A 15,000-nucleotide genomic window follows, 5' to 3' on the forward strand; every position below is an offset into this window, starting at 1 on the left:
GAGAAGTGTTTTCCCCCCAGACCCTTACGAGCATATATGTGACCCAGTGTCGCCCTCTTGCAGAAGGAACCAAGGTAGTTGTTAAACCCCATGACAATTGAGCCCATATGAGATTAGAGGGCGTGACAGAAATTAAAGAGAACAGAGCTGATATAACGATAGTTGATTTGTCAAATAAAGGAGTTGTTTTAGGAAGGGATTCTGTGTGTGAATTAGAGTTATGTGAAATTGCTTATAATGGGATGTTGGGAGCCACAACTCCAGCCCGCACAGACAAACGCACTCAGAATTTGATTATGCAAGTGTGAAAATTATGTCCCTCAGAATATCAGCCTGTAGTTAGTGACATTGTCAATAATTATTCCGATGTAATTGCAATTGGAGATGAGCCACCCGAGAGGATTGATCTATTTCCCCTTAGCATTGAAACCTGGCAGGCGGAGCCGATTAGGTCAAAGCCTCATAAGGTACTCATTCATTTCCAGAGAGAGATAGAAAGGGATATTAATAAACTAAGGGAACAAGGGATAATTGAGGAGAGCGAATCCCCCTGGGCTTCTCCAATTGTAGCTGTTAGGATAAAGGATGTCTCGGTAAGATTGTGTGTTGATTTTAGGAAATTGAATGCAGTCACTAAGGATAATGCAATCCCCTTGCCTTCGATCAAAGAATTACTTGTGAGAGTACGATAGAGCAAATATTTTACAACTGTTGATTGAAAATCTGGATACTATCAAATACCCATTCAGGAAGATAGTAAATGTAAAATGGCATTTATAGCTAATGATCAATTATTTCAGTTTAACTTTCTTCCTTTCGGTGTTAAAAATTCTCCAAGTCATTTTTCCTGAGTAATGATGGCGGTTTTGTCGCCTTTAATTGGCCATAATGTTCTTGTTTATTTAGATGATATCATAATTACAGGGAAAATGGCCGAAGAACATAATAATAATATTCATAAAGTTTTAGAAGCATTGCGACGTAATGGTATGAAAATGAATTTGTCAAAAGGTAACTTTATCTGTAAACTGGTCGAATTTTTAAGTCACCTAATAACCCCAGAAGGTATCCAACCCTACTCCAGTAAAGTAGCGGCTATTACAGATTTCCCCAGGCCACTTAACTCTAAGGAAGTAGCTGGGTTCCTTGGGCTCGCTGGGTATTACCATAAATTCATAAGAGATTTTGGAGAGATAGCGAGACCCTTAGATGCTTTAAAGAAACAAAAAGTAATAAATTGGGGAGAGGAAGAAGAAAGGCCTTTAACCATTCGAAAGCTGTCTTAACTAGCAATGAATTACTCGCATATCCTAGATTTGATCGCCCGTTTTTAGTGACAACAGATGCGAGTAGCGTAGCTATTGGTAGCGTAGTTTCTCAATGAGATGATAAATGCAGAGAGAGACCCATTTGTTTTGGTTCCCTGGCATTAAAAGGGGCAAAAAAGAATTATAGTACATTCGATCGAGAGGCTTTGGCTATACTTTGGGTTCTAGAGAGGCATCGGTTCTTTTTATTAGGTCAGTCGAAAGAGTTGCAATGTGACCATTGCCCCTTACGTGATTTGCATTATAGAAATGATTTGGCCTCTCGTCAAGCGAGATGGATTGAGAGATTGTTAGAGTTTAATATAAAGGGTTTTCACCACATAGAAGGTAAAGCAAACAAGGTAGCTGATACTCTCTCTAGAGGTGCAGTAATAGGAGTAACAACTAGGGCACAAAAGAGGAACGAAGAACATAACCAAAATAGTGAAGACCCCTATCATAATAAAAAATATAGCGAACGGGATGAGAGTTATCGCAAAGCACATGCAGTAGACGGGAGAGAGCGAGAGAGAGAGAGAGAGGGAGAGAGAGAGATACGAACGGCGAAGGGAATATGTGGATGACCGAGGACATGACCATGGGTGTCCAGAATGAATACCCTGATGATTCAGGTTTGATTGACTTGGGAGGTTGGGACATAAAAGAAGTCTGAAAGGGACAGAAAAAAAGAGGAATGGATGGAAAGAGTGCAAGCAGTGATTAAAGGGAAACAGAAAGTTATCCGTCATTTCTGAATGTGCCTCGTGAGAAATTTTTTATTTAAAATGATGTTTTATATTGTGCTTACGAGAAGATGGGAGGGGAATTTTGTGCACGGGTATTTATTCCTCCCTCTTTAATTAAATGAACCATCCACATTGTACATGCAAGTCCGTATGCGGGGCATTTAGGGATTGATAGAACATTAAGGAGAGCACGTGAATCCTTCTTTTGGTTAGAAATGAAAAAATCTACAGAGAATTATATAAAAGGTTGTCATGCTTGTAACTGTTTCAAAGAACATAAAAACACTGTACCGGATGCCAGAAAGTGGCCGGTTGTTCCCATTAAATTTTATAGAGCGTATATGGATGTAGTAGGACCATTTCCTACTGGGTTAACACAACATAAGTACATATGTGTATTTGTGGATGCATTTCTCGGTACACTCATACTTACGTAATGTTGGAGAAATCTGCAAATTCAGTAGCCCAGGGGCTGTGCTCTTTCATTGCTAGGTTTGGTTGCCCGAAAATTTTGATAAGTGATAATGGTCTTGAGTTAAAGAATAAGGTGGTGAAATCAGTCACGGACTTGATGAAAATTGAACACTTTTCAGTGACCGCATATAGGTCTTCAGCAAATGGATTAGTAGAGTCGCATAATAGGGAAGTAGTGCGAATTTTGCGTTACTTAGTGGCTGATGACCCCCTTCATTGGCACGCCATGCTTCCTACAGCTGAGCTAGATTTGAACATTGCATATAATGCTTCGCTCAGGGACACGCCTTTATTTTTAGTGTATGGACATGACCATATACGGTTCTCATTAATTCGCAACAATTGCCAAATTATTCAACTGAGCAATACCATGTATATTTATTAAATCTATTGAGGATAGTAATGAATACCACTCAAAGGTTTTTGAAAAGAGCTAATGAAAATCCCAGCTCAAAGTATGATGATTGGTTCAAAACCGCAACGGTAAAAGTATTTGTGGGCGATCCTGTGTGTTTGAAACGATTACAACCTAGGAAACACAAACTAGAGCCAGCGTATTTGGGTCCGTACTGAATAAAGATGGTTAAGTCTAACACAGTTGTGATACAAAGCATTGTTAATAGTGCAGTGTCTGAACATCATCAGGCACACATACATGTGGTACCTGAAGAGGTAGTTTTCAAAAGTGTTCCTCCTTACCCCTGCATACGTGACATCCCTCGAATTGATGAGTAGAATTTTTTTTCTTTGCTGTTGTTGTTGTTTGAACAAACATTATTTCTTCTTTCGACGTGTTTTGAATAAATGTGATGATAACAATGTGTTAAGTTGATGGAAAATTTATACGTAAAATGTTGTGGTAATTTTGCTGAGTGTGGAAATACGTATAACATTGTTGAGTGAACCTAAAAACAATCAGAGGTTAAATAGGTCAAGTGAGATCCGTCAGGCAGATGCTGTATTATTCATGCATTTATATGATTCATGGTTGCTGGGGCCGGGGCGGTTCCCAAATGGCAAGTGGCTTTGGGATTAAAGCTCAGCCTTTGGGATAGGCAGTGTTAAAGAATGTGTAGATGTGAATACCTTATACTTAATGTTATAAGAGAAGGGCGGGAAGATGAATGATTTTCTCGGGAAAACTGCTGGTGGTCACCAGTTGAAAGTTACAAGTGTAAGTGTTGTAGTGATTTAAATAAATAGTGAAACGGTGGTAGTGAGTTGTGTTGCGAAATTGTGCCGTAAACCCGGACAAGTAAAATCGAGAGATGAAGGAATATCCATTCCTAGCCCTGTCCCGCCCAAGAAGCCCGTATTGCCCGCAACCAGATTAAGGTTATTGATGAGGTTATGTAGACATGATGTTATGATTCTTTTTCACTTTGGGTATTCTGTGTTTTGGTTGCAGAGGTCTTCAGAAGAAATGAGTGAAATTATTTATATTGTTTTGTGTACTTTTTTACATGCAATATTTCATATTTTTCATTTTTTGGTGGAAGATGTGTTGATTATATATATATATATATATATATATATGTGTGTGTGTGTATATATATATATATATATATATGTTGCATTTCTATTTAGTACATGCCATGCCTATTCCGGGTTGGAGTGTCCTCCATATATCATTGACTAGTGAGGGCGAGTGCATACCTCCTCCCAGAGTGAGAATCTGGGGAGGGGGAGTAATGTCCCAATTCGTGTATGTAGATGTCTTGTATATCAAGGTAAATGAACTCAATATTCATGAGTATTCCACAAAAACCTATGTGTCTGCTAGTTTTGCAATGGCTGCATTTTGATAACGAAGGCAGTAGTTAGTTGTCGGTGAGCACTCAAGTTGATAAGTCCCTCATCTGAGAGGCCAGTTGTGTATTGTGTACTTACGAACGAACCTTTTGTAATAAATGAAGAAAACCCCAATGCCGACGTCTCATTATCCATCTGCACAGGTCATATTGGTGTCAGGTGTAAAAAATATGTCTGTTGTGTATGCTGTGAGTGAAGTTGTTCTTTTAGCCAGTGAAATAAAAGTTCAAGAAGCCTAGATACACAAGGACTAACATAGCAGACGCTGCTGCAGCAGGAGATGAGTACGAAGGAGCAGTGGGATATAGCGTTTCCAATGAAGAATATAGACAGGAACTTTGAACGCAAGAATTGGAAAATAAGTTAGATAATTTACAACAGTTAATAAACAGACTGTTGGTGGAACGAGAACAGGAGCGGTGTACATCCACAGCATATCCAACGTACATAAATAAAGTTCAAACGCACACAAGTGAAAGTACACATGCACATTGTCCGCTTGTCTGTTTGTTTCAGAATAACTTCCTGGTACAATTTTACTCATAGAATAGGGAAACAATAAGGGGTTAATTTTCATGTTGAGACTTGGAAGTGATTCAAGTTGGAATATCCTAGGTTAAACATCAAGATCAAGGTCAGGCAAATGGTCAACCGAATTAAACGTAACCGTAATAGCAAGTTTGTACATGGTTGTCACACACACTGCAAATATGCCTATGGTCTAAATTAATTCTGGCAAAGACAAGTTGGTTTCGAGAAATAGGTTTCCTTGGCGGAGTTCTGCACTCTCAGAATGCTTTTCTAGATTGAAATAGTTACATATAAAAAAGACACATTTATCTGGAAAGTAAAGAATGGATTTCACTAATGAAGATGTGTAAAGGATTTATTTTCCAAAAAAAAAAGTTGTATGAGACTGTAAAATTGAAAAGGCATGACCTATGTGAACATAGAATAACGATTAAGCTTAAAAATAAAAGATGGAAATGTTAGTTACCTCAATATGTGGTGGAATAAAGATCGAGAAATTTTGGGGAAATAGGATCAATTAAATTATGGCAGTATTAGCATTTAACTGTTTGCAAATACTGCTGTAACAGAAAGAATTTATAAACATATGATTATTAGTTTATTTTTATATGATGATTTATTCGGATTTGTTTTTCTTACTTTAACAATATCATACCTTGTAAAAACAATATCATATCTATTCCTTCAGTTGGAGAAAGGTAGGCATTATCAAAAGATGTAAATAGCTCGTAGTCTTGTGCTGTACTTATATAGTTTCTGATGTACTGGAAGCTCATCAGCGAAACTTTGTTCTTATTATTTTTCTTTAGAAACCCAAGTAATATATCTCTTATCTTCTCTGGGAACATTAAAAGAAAACATAACATTAAATATATAACAAAATCCCATAGGACCTAGCTCTTCTTAATAAAAACTGCGAAATATTCTTGTCAGACAACATGGATATATATATATATATATATATATATGTATATATATATATATATATATATATATCTTTTTGGTCACTTTTAGCTCTCCCCATCCCTCGGGTAGGGGGAAAGGTAGCAGTCAAACCGCTGTGAGCGGGGTAGGGTACATTTATGTGCATATCTATGTTAATAATAACTGTAATTTTTGACAGGTCGTGGTCACTAAGATATTTATGGACAAGGATACCTTTTAAAATGGCTCTACATGATAGGCGATTACTATTTACTTAAATAGCCTAATTTCATGAAAAAAAAAAACAACTTGAGGGGCACTCAGTAGAGTGCAGACCTCCACCGCAGAAGCTTATTTCTCGACCTATTGCTCGATCTTGAAATTGACATTCGACCTTAAACATGTATTCATTGGCGTGGATTTCCACTGCTCAAATATGAACCAAATTTGATGTCTGTGACAACGATGTCAAGACTTATGGCTGATTACGTGAATTGGAAATTTTGCTTGACCGTGACCTTGACCTTTGACCTTGATTTTCCGAAATTTAATAATTTCCTGCTTTTTATATAACAGTTAATCCCTGCACGTTTCATTACTCTACTATTAAAATTATGGCCAGGAAGCAGTTTACAAACAAACACACAAACAAGTAGTAAAACAAAACCACCTTCCAACTTCGTTGACGAAGTTAAAAGAAGGTTTACGAAACTGAATGGTAACTGGGAATTTAACGAAGTATTTCAATGACTCATTCCTTTCCTTCGTTATGTTATTTTGCTCGACTTTATTATATCGCTTTTGAATGTTGTCGATTAAAGCAAAATGAACAGTAGTTCGTCCATGGATGCCCAAACATTGATATGCAGTATAATCTCTTAAGAATTATTCCAGAGAAATAATTCATAGTTCTGTCCGTTCGTTTTGAATATATATGTGCCAGGCTTTTGAAACGAAAAAAAAAATGTTGTATGCTGGTGCATACACATAAAATAATATTTCTGACTTGATTATGGTTTCACTGTAAATTTCACCAGCCTAGAGATTAATTCAACCAAACTCCCAACAGGTAATCAGATTTTGGAAATATTTTAGCATGGTATTTGGCTAAATATTATATAACCTATGCTACAAAGTGTGAAAATATAGTACATTAAATTAGCCAATAAATCATGAAAATAAAAACCTATTACGTTTTAAAGGTTATTTATGAATTATACATACTCATCTCTCTACAGTTGAAAGACAATTTTTATTTTCCGGATTTTTACCTGGACATTGTTTTCTTAAAGACATACTTAGTTATCTTTTAGAATGTTCATGTCAGTGTGTTTTGCATCACTTTACCTCTTTATAATTTCTCTCAAGCTTCACTTACTCTTTTCGTCTTAGAGCAACCGCTTTTAATCCATATAAGTTTTCTTAACTTTCAGCTTCACTGGCATTTTCATATCATATACCAATGGCACTACCTGCCTACACGTCTTCAATATTGCTTCCATCCTATTCTCAACTTCACCTTCACATCCTACCTCCTGACTTGTAGTAGATCCAAAGTATCTAAATTGCTATACCTGTTTTATACCTGAGCCTCCACTTTCATGTATTGTTATCCTGTCCTAACCTTCCTCACTGTCTTGGGTTAGAGTTCTCTTGCTTGAGGGTACACTCGGGCTGACTATTCTATCTAAATTCTCTCCCTGTTATTTAGTTAAAGTTTATATAGTTTATATAGGAGATATCAATTTTAATGCTGTCACTCTTCTTAAAATATTTTATTTTTCCTTTTTCCTTTTCCTCACTGGGCTTTTTTCCCTGTTGGAGCCCCTGGGCTTATAGCATCCTGCTTTTGCAACTAGGGTTGTAGCATAGCAAGTAATAATAATAATAATAATAATAATAATAATAATAATAATAATAATAATAATAATAATAATAATAATAATAATAATAATATCCTCAGTCATATCCCCATTTACTCTCAAGCCACCACTGTACAACCTTTCCCTATAAGTCTTCCTCATTTTCAGGGGTAATCACCAAATTAACTCTCTTTCACTGGAACAGGGTTTTCCATGCATGGCATCAAGTGCGACTTGGTTCCAGTTCTGTGGCTGCCCATCTGAAACAGAGATGGTGGACAGGCTTGGTTTTCTGGTGGACAGGCTTGGTTTTCATCTGCAGATAACAACTCCCATAACATTTCAGTTTTCATCTCTTCATTCAACATATACATGACTAGCTTAAATAAAAACAGGGCTTCAAATGTTCCTGTTTCCCCAACAGTTATAATTACTTTTGTTCTTGTTCTTTTCTACATCATCTCAACAATTCTGACCAACTTCTCTAAGACTTTCCTCTTCCTCTAGCACCACATCATCACTTCTTTTGATATTGTTATAAGCCTCCTTTATATCTACTAAAGCATAGATGAGCTTCTTTTGTCGATGTAGCCTCTTTTTCTATATTTGCATTACTATAAAGAGGGCATCCACAGTCCCTTTTCCCCTTCATGAATCCATAAAAATGGCAAATACAATCCTTCTCCCCCTCATGAATCCATACATAAACACATAAAAACATTTGCTGTAAGTTTTGACTTTTGATGTTCAGTAGCAGTCAACAAGTCAATAACCTACCAAGATTTATTTTCTTTGAAGCAAAGGCTATTATTTATATTATTAATATACAGATCTCCAAACCGCAGAAGGCAGCAGCACCTTGAACGTTTTACAAGTTAGAATTCTATAACAAATATGACTGCGGTTACACGTCTTCTACAGTCACCACAGAGATTCAGGGTGAAATAAGCCACACCCCCCTGATGATGTCATCGCTAAACACGTTGTCTCCCACGTTAGCAGCAATCACAATATATCCCCATGCAAATTTAAAATTATATTAACTTATAATCACTTAAAGGGATGTTTTGTGACTGCTGTTAATGCACAGGACATGATTGGCTATGACGTCATCAGTGGGTGGGGCTTATTTTGCCTGGATCTCTTCGTTGACTGTAGTAATCATGAAGCTGATGTCCTAAATTCTATTCAGAGGCCAACGATTTGAAACCGGACGAACCCGGACATGATGCAACCTCTATAAGAGACCTGGTATCTGCTGCTCATGCAATGCGTATGAATAAAGAATATATGCCTGAAAATGAAGTGAATAGTATGAATGTTAGTTGAATATATGACCAGTATTATCAGTGTATTATGTCCAGGATGATGTCTTCTAATAGAATGTATAAACACTCTGAAGTGTTGAAAACAAAGACCCAGTTTGGAGTAGTCCAAGACTACTTGAGATAAGAAACAAGTTTCCCAAAGAAGTCAGATTGGAACCTCGATGATTCACTATTGATGACGCATCCCCTTGAAGTGATAGTGAGTTAGTATAGTATGAAATTTGTAAGGGGATGTATTGTGATCGCTGATAATGTGGGAGACAATGTGATTGACTATGACGTCATCAGGGGGGTGGAGCTTATTTCACCCGGAATCTTTGCGCCAACTGTAGTTTCGTTTATATACGCTAGACTTCCTGAATACAGTCTAATCATGAATCCACGGAGATGCCTTTTAATAGAATGTAATTGAAGGGTACCTCTGTGATAATTGATGCAGGTTCCAAATATAATGGGTATTTAGTTTACGCATTCACCAACAAATTTTATCAAGAGCAACCATTAATGGATGGTTCATTTATTTAAAGAAACGCTTACAATATAAACGTCATATCAGAAAGGAAATTATTCAATGTAACTTGATACGAAATCATATTATTTTTTGTTTAAAGCAAATCATAAAATTAACAGATTACTCAAAGAGCCAGTACCTGGCATCTTGACATTAAAAATGGATGAAACGTCCAATTCAAGTAAGAATAATTAATGAATGAATGATTTGAAGTAATCTGGCATCCTGACATCGAAGGTCATTGACAACGATATCGTTTATTATAGATAAAGATTAGAAAAATGTTAATTTAAAACCAGAAAAGTTAAATACCATTAAAAAAACCTGATTTTGATATAAATTTAAGAATCCAACTAGCTTTGTACGACACACCATGTCCAAGGATCATGGCAAGGATGAACCTGCCATCTTCACATAGATTTAAAAAAAAACATAAATAAATAAAATAAAAAGAATGAATACAATTAACTGTAATACTATCTAACGAAACTCTAACGTATCAGATATTAGAACGGGGGAAAAACAGAATAAAAGTTGGATATCCCGCCATGGATAAAGGACCATTACCAGTAATGTCTAGCTCCTATTGCAACACAACAAGCACACACTCTCGGATAGTCGCAAATATCTCACGTTATCGGGTTGCCAGAACGGACGAGAAATACTTCCAGGAATTTTAGATGAAAAATATCTCCCAAGACAAGAAAATTCCTTTAGAGTGAGTTTTAGAGAATAAAAATGAGTAAAAAGAGAGAGAGAGAGAGAGAGAGAGAGAGAGAGAGAGAGAGAGAGATTCTTATTTAGAAACAAAAGCTGGAATAGACATTCAGAGAGAGAGAGAGAGAGAGAGAGAGAGAGAGAGAGTCATCCTGATATGGAAACAGGTTAGAATAAACATTCCCCAAGGGAGGGAGAGAAAATGTTGGAATAGACATTGAGAGAGAGAGAGAGAGAGAGAGAGAGAGAGAGAGAGAGAGAGCTTTCATTACATTGTTTTACATTATTGGAACGTAATGTGGTCTAAGTGGGTCTGAATTCAATTTGGCTGAGTCTTCTCTCGCCTCTATTCGTTTTGATATAACTCCGAAAAGAGATTTTGGCTTTGGCAGAGTTTAGGCGACAGTAAGAGTTTTTTCTGTTCGTTGAGAGAGGAAATGGGCAGAAACTTGCATAAAATACAAAAGATTATAATAAATAAAATCTAATATTTCGGAAACATAAATATCTTAAAAAATAGACAGAAACTTGCAAAAATACAAAACATTATTACAAAAAAATTCCAATACTTTGGAAACATAAATATCTTAAAAATTATATAGCTTACAAAAGATTTTCGAATATGCTTTCAAAATCTCGGAAACATGTGTTAAAAATTATGTCATTTACAAAAGGTTATCGAAATAGCTTCTAATGTATTTGAAACACAAATGTCTTAAAATTATAATTACAAATGATTATCGAAATTGGGTTTTAATATTCTTATAATTTGAGAACAAAAATCTCTTGAAATGATATCATGTAGACGACTATCGAAAATTATTTCTAAAATTTAGTAACAAAAATGTGATAAAAATTATATCATGTACAAAACATTATCGAAAATTATTTTTAAAATTTGGAAACATATATGTGTTAAAAATCTCATGTACAAAAGGTTATCCGAAATGGTTTATAATATTTGAATATTTTGGAAACATGTACAATAGGTTATCTAAAATTAGTTATAATATTTCAACATAAATATCTTAAAATGACAACATGTAAGAGAAGAATAATTCCTAAAATATTTACCTTTATATTAAAAAAATAATTCTAACTGTTAAGCAGAAGCTCAACTAAGTCAACACTCAAATAATATAAAATTGTATCTAGAACTTCAAACCGCCGGTAACTATATGAAATAGAATTGATATATGATGAAAGCTCAATGTACTTTGGAGCGGACATGTGTTATTGATCACACGAAACTGGACATTATACAATGAAGTATATATATATATATATATATGTATGTATGTATGTATGTATATATATATATATGTATATATATATATATATATATATGTATATGTATGTGTATATATATATATATATATACTGTATATATATATATATATATATATGAATGTTTGTATGTATGTATGTATGTATATATATACATATATATATATATATATATGTGTGTATATATATATATATATATATACATATATATATATATGTATATATAAAGAGAGAGAGAGAGAGAGAGAGAGAGAGAGAGAGAGAGAGAGTAAAGGAATACTAAAGCTTTAATAGAACATTGTTATTTACATCAAATATAGAAAAAGTCTTATGTGAAATATTCTGATCCAATAATGAATAAATATATGAAAAACAAGTATGAAAATAAAACAATAGATAAGGAAAATACGTAAAATACATTTGAGGGAAATCAGACAGAATATTTTGGAATATGTATATATCTTTCTTTCTATCTATCCATGTATCTATCTATCTATATATCTAAATATGTATCTAATTAGTCTGTAAACATGGGCATTACTGTATACAAAGTGGCAAATGAATCAAAACATATATCGGTACCAAGCATCGTTTACAGGTTAAGGACTAAAGTATGAGTGAAAGGATTCTTGGACAACACCTGATCTGAATTCTTTTTTCTTTTTCGATTTTTAATCTATATATGAATTTTTTATAATATATAACCATGAACGTTTTAATACTTTGATGGATAAGAGAGCAGGAGAAGGAAAACAGGATTGAATTATCATAAATCAACAAGCTTGGAACAAAAACTTGAATAAACACTGTAAGAAAAAACCGGAAATTCTCCGTAAAAATTTACTTGTTTCAATCGTAATTCAGTAAAATAAAAACGACCATAATTTTACCCTACTTTGTTATTATCTTTTAGGAGTTGGTGACCGCAATATCACTGTTTTACGTCAATATAACCATTTTTGAAGCACTAAAAATCTGTTTCATTTTCTATTAAGCAAATTTTTAACAGCGTACCAAAACGATAAATTAAATGTAATCGTGAATAAAACTAAATCAGTGATTTGAATTAAATATTTCAGAAAAGAACATCTATAATCAGGGATAGTTCATCGTCAATATCAAGAATAAATAAATGTTGTTTAATACGTAAAGATAGTTAAAAGTCTAACGTATCAAGAATGCTGGTGAATACGTTTTCAAAGATTTTCCATTGGAGGAAGGTTGTGAATCTTTGTGCTAAATAAAAAGAACAATGAGATGCAAAAATAAAGAGAGACATCAAAAAACATATCTATGTGTTATATTCATTTTTTTAATGAGGAGCATTTGCTAATGACCTCGCAAGGACCCTCTTAGCTCGAAAAAGTTTCCTAATAGCTGATTGGTTAGAATTATTTTGGCCAAGCAATCAGATATTAGGAAACTTTCCAGAGATAAAAGGGCACCCAGCGAGTCAGTGTACTATATATGAGCTGCAGTAAAAAAAAAGAAAAATAAAAAAAAGATAAAAATAAAGATTGAATATAGTTAATGATGATTAATTTTGAATCAATGAAATGAAAAAAAATGATGGATATGTTGAAGGAGAGGAAGGGGGTGAGGGATCTCAAGTGAGCTAATATGGAATAAATAACCAAATTATATATTCAACAGAAAGGAAGAAAATGAAAAATGAGATTCATTAGTTCCCAGTAATAGTAATTACTTCTTCATCCTAATTATATTACACATAATTCGAGCAATTAAAGAAAAATACAATTACGTTAATGAAGTGAAACAGGAAAGGGACATCGTTTTTATACTGGAAAAGATTGAATTAAATACTTAATTTTCCATTACGAAGGATTGAATTATTCATATGGTGTTTTAAAAGTCTTTGGGTACATTGATTGATTGATTGATTTAAAGTTTTCTGGCATTCTGACATCGAAGATCATTGACGCCGATCTCTGGGTATATCTTGTTATTGCATCAAGAGAATGAAATAGTGATTCAAGTCTAAATCCATTAACTTCCTAAACCTATTTTTTTATCTTTTTTTTTCTTTTTTGCAGATCGCATCTAATTAAGGAAAATATAATTATTCACTAATATTTGCAATTAAATAATCTATTACATTTTTTTATTTTCCTCGTAACCATTTTTTTTTTCTTTTTGGCAGATCGCATTCAACTAAGGAAACTCTAAGTATTTTACTTATCTTTGCAAACAAGTGATTCTACTGAATTTTTTATTTTCCTCAAAAACTCTTATATCAGCTGGGTGTTAACCGCTTGGTGGTCCCAAGATATCAGTAAAAATTTAAGCCTTAAAATCATATTACATTACCACCTGCTACAAATGAATCACATTGAATCAAAATTACTTCAGATAACTAAAAGCTGCCTAATCCTGTGTATTGACCTAAAAAATAACTCTTACTACTTCGCTCTTGTTATTTCATATATTTAAAATTTAAGTGAAAATATTTTCCCAAACCTACTTTTTTTTTTTCATTTACAGTCAGAAATCGATTACTGTCTATAAGATGAACCTACATAAAATACCTTAAAAGTCAAGTTCAAAGGCAATATATTGCGCTAACAGAGTTCTTAAAAATACTCATTCATTTTAAGCCCAACATGAAAAGATAAATCAGTTAAGGATTAACATAAGAGAAAAAATAGGTCAGGATTCCAATTTTTTTTTACTTGGAGACACGCAACAGCAAAAACGTAAACCATCCTTATTACCTTTCCATTTTCTGTCCAGAAAATGTATTGTCTATTGTTATAATAGACTTACAGAAAAGTGTTGTAGAGTGTCAAGAGGCTTTGGAGAGGGGTAGATTGAGAGTCAATGCGGATAAGACTGAAGTTATGGTGATTAGTAAGAAAGGCCGGGGCAGGATAGCTATGCATGAAAGTATAAGTTCGGTTATAGAATAAGTAAAATAAATATTAGATACTTGGGATTTAGGCCTACTACGATTAAGTCAGGAGGGAGGATGTTAGGCTGAAGTTGACAATACTGTAGGATAAAGGGATCTTTAACTTATAACTTCTTTTTTCCAAAGACTCGCATAGATTAATCTTATCTGAAAGGTTTAGAAGTAAGGGAAATAGAAAAAAAAAATAAACGTTATATATTACTCATACTTGATGTAACGTTGGAACTTCTCTTCTAATTATTCATAAGTTGGATGTAAACATTTAAGTTCATATATCGAGGAATAGAATAAAATTGTATATAACAAAAAGGAAGAGAACAGAAGAGAATTTTAATTTTAATTTTGCGGAACATTCATTGTTTTAGAAAGATACGAAATAAGATTCAGTAATTATATTAATTGTCTATGGGTTATCTCTGGTTTAATCAATCTTACTTAGTTTTTCAACCTACATAATTGATCATATACTTTTAGGTCATGCTGATCAAAATATTGAAGTTGGTATTGACGAAATTCATAGTATCGAAACAAGTACTAGGTTGGCCATGGCACCAGCCACCCGTTGAGGTACT

Source organism: Palaemon carinicauda, chromosome 7 (assembly GCF_036898095.1).
Source record: "Palaemon carinicauda isolate YSFRI2023 chromosome 7, ASM3689809v2, whole genome shotgun sequence".
Lineage (NCBI taxonomy): Eukaryota > Metazoa > Arthropoda > Malacostraca > Decapoda > Palaemonidae > Palaemon > Palaemon carinicauda.